Source organism: Heloderma suspectum, chromosome 1 (assembly GCF_057233095.1).
Source record: "Heloderma suspectum isolate Gila_16-S chromosome 1, 16-S_ref, whole genome shotgun sequence".
NCBI classification, from domain to species: Eukaryota; Metazoa; Chordata; class Lepidosauria; order Squamata; family Helodermatidae; genus Heloderma; species Heloderma suspectum.
The window spans coordinates 434,859,562-434,871,878 of NC_139458.1; the positions used below are offsets into that span (position 1 = coordinate 434,859,562).

Below are 12,317 nucleotides of genomic sequence, written 5' to 3' on the forward strand. Positions count from 1 at the left end.
ACCTCCACTGCATATTCATAAGGGATATGATTTAGGTCATACCTGAATGGTTTAGTGGTTTTCCCTACGTTCTTCAATTTAAGCTGAAATTTTGCAATAAGAAGCTCATGATATGAGCCACAGTCAGCTCCAGGTCTTGTTTTTACTGACTGTATAGAGCTTCTCCATCTTTGGCTGCTAAGGACATACTCAATCTGATTTCGATATTGACCATCTGGTGATGTCCATCTGTAGAGTCACCTCTTGTGCTGTTGGAAAAGCGTGTTTGCTATGATCAGCACAACTTGAATTACTGTGATGTTGAATGGTTTGCCCTGGATTCGTACTGAAATCATTCTATTGTTTTTGAGATTGTACCCCAGTACTGAACAACAACTGCTTTTCCCACCCTTTTGTTCACTATGAGTGCTACTTCATTTCTTCTAAGGGATTCTTGCCCACAGTAGTAGATATGATGGTCATCTGAATTAAATTCGCCCATGCTTGTTCATTTTTGTTCATTGATTCCCAAGATGTTGATGTTCAATCTTGCCATCTCATGTTTGACCACCTCCAGCTTACATTGATTCATTGATCTTACATTCCAGGTTCCTAAACAATATTGTTCTTTACAGCATTGGACTTTCTTTTCACCACCAGACACATCCACAGCTGAGTGTCCTTTCGGCTTTGGCCCAGCCGCTTCACTCTTTCTGGTGCTACTTGGAAATTCCCTCTGCTCTTCCTCAGTAGTATATTGGACACCTTCCGACCTGAGGGGCTCATCTTCCGGCGTCATCTCTTTTAGCCTTGTCATACGTTCCATGGGGTTTTCTTGGCAAGAATACTGGAGTGGGTTGCCATTTCCTTCTCCAGTGGACCACATTTTGTCAGAACTCTCCGCCATGACCTGTCTGTCTTGGGTGGCCCTGCATGGCATAGCTTATGGCTTCACTGAGTTACGCAAGCCCCTTCGCCACAAGAAGGCAGTGATTCATGAAGGGGGGAGATAGGATAGCACTGTTCAAGTACCTGAAAGGTTGTCACAGAGAGGAAGGCCAGCATCTCTTCTCCATCATCCCAGAGTGCAGGACACGGAAGAATGGGCTCAAGTTACAGGAAGCCAGATTCCAGCTGAACATCGGGAAAAACTTCCTGACTGTTAGGGCAATGTGTCAATGGAACCTATTACCTAGGGAGGTCGTGGGCTCTCCCACGCTGGAGGCATTCAAGATGAAGCTGGACAGCCCTCTGTCAGGGATGCTTTGACTTAGATTCCTGCATTGAGCAGGGAGTTGGACTCGATGGCCTTGTAGGCCCCTTCCAACCCTACTATTCTATGATTCTATGATTCTAAAACTTCAGAAACGGATCCAAGGTTCGAGGATACTTTTGCATAGAAGAGAGGGACTGAAAGTCCACCTTATGACAGTGTTTTTTTCAGCTCTCAAGGGCGCAAGGACTAAGCACTCTGAGCAGGAATTGTAACCTCTTACTCCTTGAGACTGGAATTTTAAATATTCACATAAGAGGCTAGCTGTGTTGATGTGTCTCCCTCCATTGCCCACCCCTGGTCTCCTGCTATCCATCATGATGCACACAAACCTCTGGGGGCATCCCTCTCCCTCACACCAAAAGAAACACATCCCTTGATGAAATATGGTGATCAGCCAGACTGTGAACAAGACTCATTAACCGCATCATCTCTAGAGAAATATACTGGGGCACACTTGAGGCTACCCCAACTTCCCATTTCTGGATATGGCCGCCCCTGATGTTCCAGTGCACAGGTGAAAGCTAACCCGTATGCCTGAGTTTCTCTTTGAACATTGGAGTGGCATATACTATTTACAGGGACAGTCCTGATCAACTCGCGCAGGGATGAGCACAAAGTCAATCTCCAGATGTTTTGGATTTCAAATCTGAGCATTCCTGACCACCGAAGCCCATGCTAGCATGGGCTTCTGGGAGTTGAAGTCCAAAGTATCTGGAGATCTACCTTTTGCCCACCCTTGAACTAAGGTCCTAGGATGTCACTGACATTCTTTTGTCCATATATTGTCTGCTGGGAAGAAACAGAGGTAGCTGCCTTACACACAATCAGACCCATGGTCCAGCTAGTTCAGCGCCGTCTACACTGACTGAGGCTCTGCACAGTTTCAGACAGGGTTGTCTCCCAGCCATAACTGGAGATGTCAGGGACTGAACCTGGGGTCTTTTGCATGCAGATCAGAGACTCTACCACTGAGCTACAGCCCTTCTTGCCCCCAATGGATGGATGCATACTGATTCTCTAATAGGTGATGGTGAGGGGATGCATTGACCTCAGTGCACATTACATTTTGAAGAACTGCTATGGTCAGCTTTTGACTGCAAGGGCCTCCTTCGGAAGCCATTCAGGGTAAGATACTTCTGCAGAGTAGGTGAATCCAACACATAGCTGGGAGACAGAAGAGCCTTTAGCAATGTGAAATGAGGGCTGGTGTGGGAACCAGCAAGGCTCAGGAGTAAGAGTGTCATGCCAGAAGTGTTATACCACCAGAAGAGTGACCCTGTTTTTGTCTGTGAAATGTTGGCGGGCCTGCAGGGGAAGCTGCGTTCCAGGGATGGGACACTGTTCCAGAATTCTACACCTCTTACTATTTTTATACCTTCCTTTGTTTGCAAGTTCTCATAGCTCAGCTTTCCTTAACCTTGTGCCCTTCAGATGTGTGGCCATTGCATAGCTCAGGCTTCCCTAACCTGGTGCCCTCCAGATGTGTTGGACTACAACTCCCAACATGGAGTTGGCCATGCTGGCTGGGCATGGTGGGAGTTGCAGTCCAAGACATCTGGAGGGTGCCAGGTTGGGGAAGGCTGATGTAGCTGTTGCCTTCTTGGACCTAAGCGGCTCTTCTCCCTTTGAGGCATTCTCCAATCAAGGGCTATCCATTATATCACCTGTCTCCTTTTTTCTACAGTCAACAAGGCAAGCTCTTTGCGTCCCTGCTCATAAAATGCGTTCTCTGTCCCCCAATTCGTTCCAGTAGCAATTCTTTGCATCTTTCCAGGCAACCTCCTATCTCAGGTTGCAGAAGCCCCTGATGCATTAGAGGAAAGAGGCAGAGGAAAAGGGAGAGAGGGAGCAAGGGAAAGTAATATGAGGGATGTGCCACGCCTTTCCAAGAGAACTTGGCGTTTGCAGCCTCTCTCCTCCCTGCCAGCCATGGAACAGCAGTGACTTGGCAAGAGTTAAAGAGACAGATGTCAGTCTCATCTGGTTGCCTTGGCTCCAGTTGTTTGTTTAAAATGAACAGCAAAGCCAAGCAAGCATGGAGGTCTTTGTGCCCAGGGAGAAAGGAAATGAGCAAAGTCTTTCTGGTCAGTGCCTCTGTCTCTTGAAGCTTGTGCTGGTTTGCATAGCTTGAATGAATGTGATGGGGCATGTGAGGCAAAGAGTATGCATGTAAGAGAGAGAGAGAGCCACCAGGCCGAAACTTAAACAAAGGGGATGAGGGTACGCTTGAAGGCTGTAGCGTTTTGTGGGATGTGCACAGAAGAGCAAATGAACCTTTTGTACATTCCAGAGCCATGGCATTGACTGACTCTTGGGTATACTTAAGGTTAGGAATGTCAGAGAAATCTACAACAGATTCAAATGAGTTCAGATTTCTCTGAACCCGACCTGTGGACTAGCCTTTTCACAGTCACACAGATTCTGTGGTCTTGCAGACCAGTTTTTCAATTTGGGGGAGGATTTGTGCTAGTTTGCATTAGCACTAATGTGCATTAACTAACGCAGATTAGCATATTTTCACATTTGCGCAAGTGCACATTAGTGAGAATTATTATTCGACAAAGGTCCGTCTAATCAAAGCTATGGTTTTCCCAGTAGTAATGTATGGCTGTGAGAGCTGCACTATAAGGAAGGCTGAGCGCCGAAGAATTGATGCATTCGAACTGTGGTGCTGGAGAAGACTCTTACGAGTCCCCTGGACTGCAAGGAGGTCAAATCAGTCCATCCTAAAGGAAATCAACCCTGAGTGCTCATTGGAAGGACAGATACTGAAGCTGAAGCTCAAATATTTTGGCTACCTAATGCGAAGAGAAAACTCTCTGGAAAAGACCCTGATGCTGGGAAAGACTGAAGGCAAAAGGAGAAGGGGACGGCAGAGGATGAGATGGCTAGATAGCATCACCGATGCAATGAATATGAACTTGAGCACACTACGGGAGAGAGCGCAGGACAGGAAGGCCAGGCGTGCTATGGTCCATGGGGTCATGAAGAGTCGGACACAACTGAACGACTGAACAACAACAATTATTATTTATTTACAATATTTGTATACTGCTCCACATCCAAAGATTTTGGAGCGGTGAACAGCAGATAGGATAAAAGAATAAAACTATGTTAAAATAATTAGTATTTTTAAAAAGAAACAAAGTTCGGATAAATTAGCACAAGTACAACAAAATTCTGGTTAAAAAAATCCAATTCAATGAGTGGAACAAAAGACAACTGACAATCCACAAAATACAGATGGAACAGATTTAATAAAGTCCACACTTCCCTACTTAAGATGTAAGTCCCACTGACTTCCCCGGAGCATGTTAATGACGCAAGAGCCTGTTTCAGATGCACAAAATTGACAAAAGGGGGGCTGGCTGTACATACAGATACATTAGGGTACAGTGGAGGCTATATCAAATTATCAAAGAAAGAGGTAAAGAATAATGGGAATACAAAACACATGTTCAAGTAAAGTATGCTTAGGATCATAACCTTATCTTTGACCATCCTCTACACCATCAAGTCTTCAAGCAAGTCAGCCTGATGTTCCAGGTCAGGGTGCTACAGCAGCACAGAGATGCAACTGGCAAGGTTGAAGCATGGCCACAGAACCGCCCAGTACTCTGTGCCTATGGTGCAAACAGTGGCTTGGAACAACAACCTCTGTGCCCTGCAACGGCAACTCAGGTGAGCACCAGCCTGAAGGCCCACTGGCTGCCATAAAGCAGACTGTCCCCGATTTTGGTATGAACCTGTTACAAAAGGGACTGCAATCGATGGCTACTAGTCCTGATGGCTCTACACTACTTCCAGTATCAGAGTCAGTATGCCTATGTACACCAGTTGCTGGGGAACATAGGTGGGAGGGTGCTGTTGCACTCATGTCTTGCTTGTGGGTTTCCTGGGGGCAGCTGGTTGGCCACTGTGTGAACAGAATGCTGGACTAGATGGACCCTGGGTCTGATCCTGCAGGGCTCTTTTTATGTTCTTATGTTTCATACAGCCATGGCCAACTTGCCATTACATAGGATCTGCTGCAGCAAAGTCAGCGCAAGCCATTGAAACTAGGCATATCTATGGGACCATGTTGTCACATATACAAAGTTGTAGTTGCACTTTTTGTGTTCCTGACATGTTTGGTCAACCCAATAGCTATTACTTTAGTTTTCACCTGTGAGGCACAAGGATGTGGGGCTTGGCAAATAGGATTTTTGAATATTTTGTGAATGGACCAAAATCTTATATATTGCGCAGCACTTGAACGTGGAGCCAACCAACCTTCTCTCCCCATCCTTGCTGGGTCCATGTTTTCACCCTTGTGAGTGGAATGGCACTTTGCCAGCTAGGGTTGGACAGATTGGTCTATTTCTGGTCCATCTCAATTTTGCATGCAGTTATTTATAAGCCTGTTCTTTCCTAGTTCCACATGGATGTGTGATTAGTACAAAAAAAAGCACCTGCATAAAAATCCATAGATATGTATACATATTTTGAGGTATTTTCTCACAAAATGCACGTTTATAAATGTATTTTATCTAAACGTTTGCATTTCTGAATGTGCCTGATCCTAAAAAGTGCATTTTTAAAATGCCTTTTAGTGCATCTTTTAATGTATTGCATCAGGTCAGTTCACATTGAAATTCTCAAAAATGAATTCCTCAAGAACGCCTGGTGCCAAGAGGCGCAGGGGACACCACCACAACCGCGGGTGGATTAAGGTGATGCACGAGGAACTCTCACTCTATATATGACAAAGAAGTTAAGAACAGTAAGACAGCCATGTTGGATCAGACCGAAGGCTTGTCTGATCCAGCATTCTGTTCTCACAATGGCCAACCAGATGCCCCAATGGGAAGTCAACAAGCAGGACATGAGTGCAACAGCACCCTCTCATTCACATTCCCCAGCAACTGGTTTACAGAGACATCCTGCCCCTGATACTGGAAGTAATATACAGCCATCCTGATTAGGAGACCTTGGTAACCATTTTCTCCCTAAACTCCAAAGAGTGCAGGGAAATGGAAAGGAATGCACACATCTGAAAAAGGAGCATGGGAAAGAAGAAATGATACAAAGCAAATAGTCCATAATCAACACTAACCACATTGAGTTTCCCATCACCACTCAATGCATTGAGTATTTTTGTACTAGTCTCCCAGAACCAATCCCAGTGGACTACAGCAGTTGTCAACAGTGCCAGAACAATATCAAGTCTTGAGTCTATCACTGAACAAAATATGTCAACACCAGAATAGCCTGTGGAGTAGTGCCCTGTTTAAAAAGTTCAGCTCAAACTATTCAGGATTCTGTTGACATTCAAGAGTATCCAGCCACGTGGCCCTTTAAATGGACCAAAGGTCACACGGGGAAGAGCCTGGAAGCTTTTGGTTTAGCTCTTAAGTTGCAAGTGCTGTCAGAGCATGAAAGTCATCATTCCAGGCCAGAAAGACCTGCTGATCGTTGACCTTCTATCACAACCTGAGTTACTATATAACCAAAAAGCAAAACCAAAAAAGGGGCCTGACTGTGTGTGCCTCTTTGCATACACATCAATATGTGTGAGGAGAAGGGCTGCATTGTAGGGAAACTTGCCAGCAAACCCACTTTTGGCGCCATCTGCTCGGAAGAGAGCAAGCACCTGTTCGGAGCAGCTGCTGAACGGAGAACGTAGGTAAGAGAAAAATCAGTTTCATTCTCAACTTGGCCTGCTGCAGGTAACACATGGCCCTCACCAACGGGAATGCCAACTGTTCCCTTTTAAGCTTGTCCTAATTAGGAAGTGGAGAGCGTTGTGAAATCTCAAAACTGTTCCGTTAGATTATTACAGGAAGTTTCCAGAGACATGATGGCAGCCCTCCTCCCTCTCCCGAATGTCAGTTTCAGTTGTTCTTTTTATTAAAATGCCAAATTACTGGGGGTGGGTGGGGGAATGAAAAGAGCATCCCAAACTTTTTTTTTCACACCCTAACCCATGTCTTTCTCCTCTATCTCCATCAGTGTTGTCCCTTTTAGTAACCAAAGCATAAACACACACACACTTCAGATTTCATTTACAAACAACTCTTTTAAATGTGATACTTTTATCATATATTTAAAGTATCACCTCCCTCTTTCAGAGAGAACATTTCTATAATCTTTTCAAAGGATATTTAGGTTACAAACAAACTCTTATAATATGCCTAGGGGGCTTGGATAGTCACCAACATTGCTGAGGGGACAGAAAGTGTTCCCTCATCACCGCCCCCCCCCCCCGCAACATAATGTAAGAACAAGAACATAAGATGAGTTTTTTATTTTATTTTATTTATTATTAAATTTATTAATCGCCCATCTGGCTGGTCACCCAGCCACTCTGGGCGATGTACAGAGTTGTGTTGGAACAGACTAAAGCCTTATCTAATCCAGCATTCTGTGGCTATCACTACCTTGTGGGGTAGCGAATTCCTTAGTTAATATATGTGCTGGGTGAAAAAGTACTTCCTTTCGTTTGTCCTAAATCTCCCACCATTCATTTTCACTGGATGACCCTGGGTTTTAATATTATGAAAAAGGGACAAAAACATAGCTCTATCCACTTTCTCTACGCCATGCATAGTATTATATGACACATTGACTTGGTTCGCACATGACAGCTCACTGTGGCTTAGATAACCCTCAAATAACCCATGGCTTATTTTAGGGTTGAGAGTTGTCTAACGGTTAAACAACCCCTGCTGCCTGGGTTTGCATGACACAACAAGCCACAGCAAGCTGGCCACCTCGGGACGCCAGGCAAATATGGTGCCTGGCATGACACAACAGCCCCCACCAGTAAATGAAGCCATGGTGGGTTGTCGTGTCCTGCGAGCCAGGGCAGTGTGTGCAACATCTTCTTGGAAGGACTGGGCGTAGGCCCCTTTGGTTGCCCACTTGACAGTGCAATCTTATGCATGTCTGCTAAAAAGAATCTCCAATTTGGTTTAATGGGGCTTACTCCCAGGAAAGTGTTTATGGGACTGGAGTCTCAATTTTAGCTGCTCTCATCAGTTATTCTTGATTATTGCTGTAGGATTCTGTTGAAATCCTCTGGTGTGTATTTTGTTTACTATGAGGGATGCATAAGCCCAGTTTATGGACAATTCAAAATCTCCTGTTAAATGTTATCCAGAGATACTGAACCCCACTAGTTTGCAACTGAATTGTGGCACAATGCTGTTGAAGAACATCTGTGCTTGGAGGAGCTTTTCTGGAAGATGGAATTTAGACATCTCCTCTTCTGCTGTATGAAGCACCTATTAGGATTCAGTGTAGTGTGTTTGTGGACCCTGATGGCAAAACATATGCATCACACATTCTGCATCTGATCAATCATTGTGATCACTAAATAGGCAAAAGTATTGGTTTGATTTTGGAATAGGGGTGGCTGGGGGTGCCAGGCAGACACACACGCCACAGCAAGGGTCCAAAAGAGATCACCTCCCCCCTTGCTTCACCCACCCCTAAACAGCATGGTGACAAAGGAAGTATACCAGAAGCCCAGCCATAAACCTTGATGGTTCTCTTCCTCTCTGCTGCTAAAAATGCATCAAAAAAAGGGAAGATCAGAGACAGCTCCACCTAGGAAATCAGGCCCAGAGAGCCTGGAGGAAAACAAGCTGCACCATGGCAACATGTGTCCCTCCACTTTGCCCATTGCCTAGAAATATTTAAGAAGAGATGGGGAAAACATCAAAGGGTGAGGAGGCTGTCTGAATGTGGTAGGGGTAGACAAGATTGGACTCGATGATCTTATAGGCCCCTTCCAACCCTACTATTCTATGAAGATGATCTTCCATGAACTGAGTCTTCTCTTTGCCACAACATGCATATGTCAGGCCCAATATCAGGGGTCAGCATAGTTGGCACCTGTCAAGGCCCACACCCTAGCAGGTGGCCCACTGTCAACCTCCAGAGAGAGGGCCAGCATTGTGAGTAGGCATGGTTGGGCACCAGCCAAGGGTCCACACCCCACCAGGGACCCAATGGCAAGAGCACCCTGGTGTTGCTCCTCCTCTTCATCATTGCAACCTGCTTGTTCCCATGCCTCAGACAATGGTGGTGGTGAGAAGGAGGAGCAGTAGATACCATGGCCTACTTGCTCACTGGCTCTCTGCTTGTTGGCAAGTGGTTGCAATGAGGAGAGAGAGGAGGAGGAGCGAGAGCAGCTGGTGAGATTGGCAGTGTGAAGGGAGCCCATTGAAGGTGTCTTGCCCAATGGCCCTCAAAAACCCAGAGCCAGCACTGTCCAGAGCCCACTGACCCTGCTACTCCTCTTTACTGCCCATTCACCTGTCTCCTCCGAGTGAGCAGCTGCAGGAGTAAGGAGAAGGGGCCTCTGCTCACCTTATATTTTTCCTATGGGCAGTGGTGTGGACTGGCTCCAGAGGGGCTTGGCAAACAAATGGGCAGCAGCAACAGTGATGAAGAAGAAATGGGGCTCTCATTAATGTATCTTGCTCACCCCCACCCCCAAACACCTGGGGCTGACACTCCCCTCCCTTAGCAATCAGCTGAAAAAAATAAAACACCCTTGGTATTTCTGCATGCAACAATGCAGAAATGTTAATCTCAGACTTCGAAACAACTATCTGAATGGAAGAGGCTGAAGCCAAAATCTGGGGGGGGGGGGAGCAGAGGTTAAAAAAACAGTACTAATGAAACGGGGAAAGGTAACATGGAAGGAACAACCCCTCCCCCCCTGACAAGGGTCCCTCTCCTACTCCATTGTGCTTGTGTCATTAGTTGAGCCTGTAAGTGCCACAGTTTGATCTACAAGGGCTTGGCCATCTCTTTGCTTCTAATCTCAGGACCACGGAGAGCTCCCAAATGAATAATGCAGTGTTTGTGCTTTCCAAGCCAACTCCATTATCTTGCTGGCTACACCTGGCACATACGAGACAGATTTCCCTTCACTGAACTGTGCAGGCAACTGCTTGTGCCTTGAGACAGAGAGAGTTCTAAATCAGAGTTTCAATACTGACAATCCCGTAAACGTTTCCCGTGGTCACCTTCACAATAAAGAAGGAGCACAACGTACCTTTACGCCGCAGAGGGAGGTGGGGAGCTGCCTTGACATGAAGAGGAGTCTCCTTGCTTTGCAAGGAATGGGAAGATGTAGGGCTGTGTGACATCTGATCCAGCCCAATGTGTCATGCTCCTCAGAGTGTCCCCTCTCTGAGATGAGGTAGGTGACAACAAGGGACAGGGACATTTGGGTCATAGCGCAGGGGTGCAGAACCTGAGGCTCAGGGGCCAAATCTGGCCCTCCAGGGATCCCCAGAGGGCTACACCCCCTTCGACTTTTCCCCTGACCACCAAAGGTTTCCTGACTCTCGTGAGGACTTTCCCCATTCTAAAAGGTTGAAATGCTTCTCCTAAGGCTTACTTACTGGCAGTAAGAGCTGTAAGCTCAAATATGCAGGCATTTTGGCCACACCCCCTTTGCCTCTGGCCACACCCCCTTTGCCTCTCGCGCTGCCCATCACTGCAATGCAGCCCCCGAGAGCTTCTCAGAAATGGGATTTGGTCCTCAGGCTAAAAGAAGTTGACCACTCCTGTTGGAGAGCCTCATTTGTGGAACTCCCCAACTCCCCATTCCATGAATGCTTTCCTCAAAGGGTTTTAGCCGTCAGTTGAAGACAATGAACTTTGTACAAGTTTTCAGTGGGGCTTAGCACCCCTGGATTGTTTTAATCATTTCAGCTGCTCTTTGTTATGTTTTTATGCTGGAATCCCTGCCCCAGCTTTTTTATTGTTTTTATATATTGTGAGTTGAACTATGTTGTAAACTGCCTCAAAAATCAAGACTGATGGCCCAGACCATTCTTCCTAAACCTGAGCCTGCCAGATGTATTGGACTACAACTCCCATAATCTCTAGCCACTCTGGACATGCTAGCTAGGGATGATGGGAGTTGTACCCTCCACTTCTGGAGGGTACCAGGTTGGAGAAGCCTAGTCCAGACCATGAGATCACACCAAAAGTTTCCCCCGGGGTGGAGACACTTGAAGTTGGGGTTGGTGGAACCTACCACTCCAAACCTTCATTAATCCAGAATTTTTTTTAAAAAAGTTGAATTAATAATCAACGGCAGCTCTTAGGCTTCATCATGTGCCTGATGACACATGATGTATCCAAATGGTCCTTATGGCCTTGGCGCACCCCGCGCTCCTCCTGGCATGAGACTGACCTCTCTGTCCCTGCTTTGCACTACCTCCTGGAGGTGAGAGTGGTGGGAGTGGAGGCTCAGAACTACTGGTAGAGATGCCAGGAGAGCCACGCCCTTTCATCACCCTCACATGTGCGCAATGCCTTTGAGGCAGCTGGGCATGACAGGAAACAGAGACTTCCAAAATGAGAAGAGCTGTTTTCTGGCTCTTTTGGAGATGGAAGAACACCCCCAAGGCAGGCACGGTGAACCTTTTTCAGGCTGGGGGTTGACTTCCAATTTGGAAGCATCTCGGGGGCTGCATTCACGCAATGGGCAGGGCCAGGGGCACTGGGGGTGGGACAAGGACAGAGTTGGTGGAACCACTTCATTTCATTTATTGCATTTCTATACCGCCCAATAGTCAAAGCTCTCTGGACGGTTTACAGAGATTAAAAACTTTAAAAATACAACATTATACACAATATAAAAAACGTTTACATACAAACTTATAAACGGACAGCAGACGTGTATGCACACACATGCACGCACACACAATTTTAACAATCAACAATAAGAAATCCAAGACCCAAACTAAAAACTTTATCATACGTTGCCAAATGCCTGAGAGCAGAGGAAGATCTTAAACTGGTGCCAAAAAGATAACAATGTCAGTGCCAAGCAGGCCTCACTGGGGAGTTCATTCCATAATGGGGGGAGGGACACCAAGAAGGCCATCTCCTTTGTTGCCACCTTCTGAGCTTCCTTCAGAGGAGGCACGTGGGTCAGAAGCCAATGGTACTCCTACACAGAGTAGACCCATTGAAGTGAATGGGCCTAGTCTGGAGAGGACTACCACTGTATACTGCCCCTGGAGGAGGGCCTGAGATGATGAGCGTAGTG

The 12,317-nt window shown here is 46.3% G+C and overlaps 1 protein-coding gene across 38 annotated transcripts in view; it reads right to left on the minus strand.

Moving 5' to 3' along the window:
- Positions 1-12,317, minus strand: part of MSRA (methionine sulfoxide reductase A) — a 331,489-nt gene that overhangs the window by 17,466 nt on the left and 301,706 nt on the right. The gene's annotated exons all lie outside the window — the stretch shown is intronic.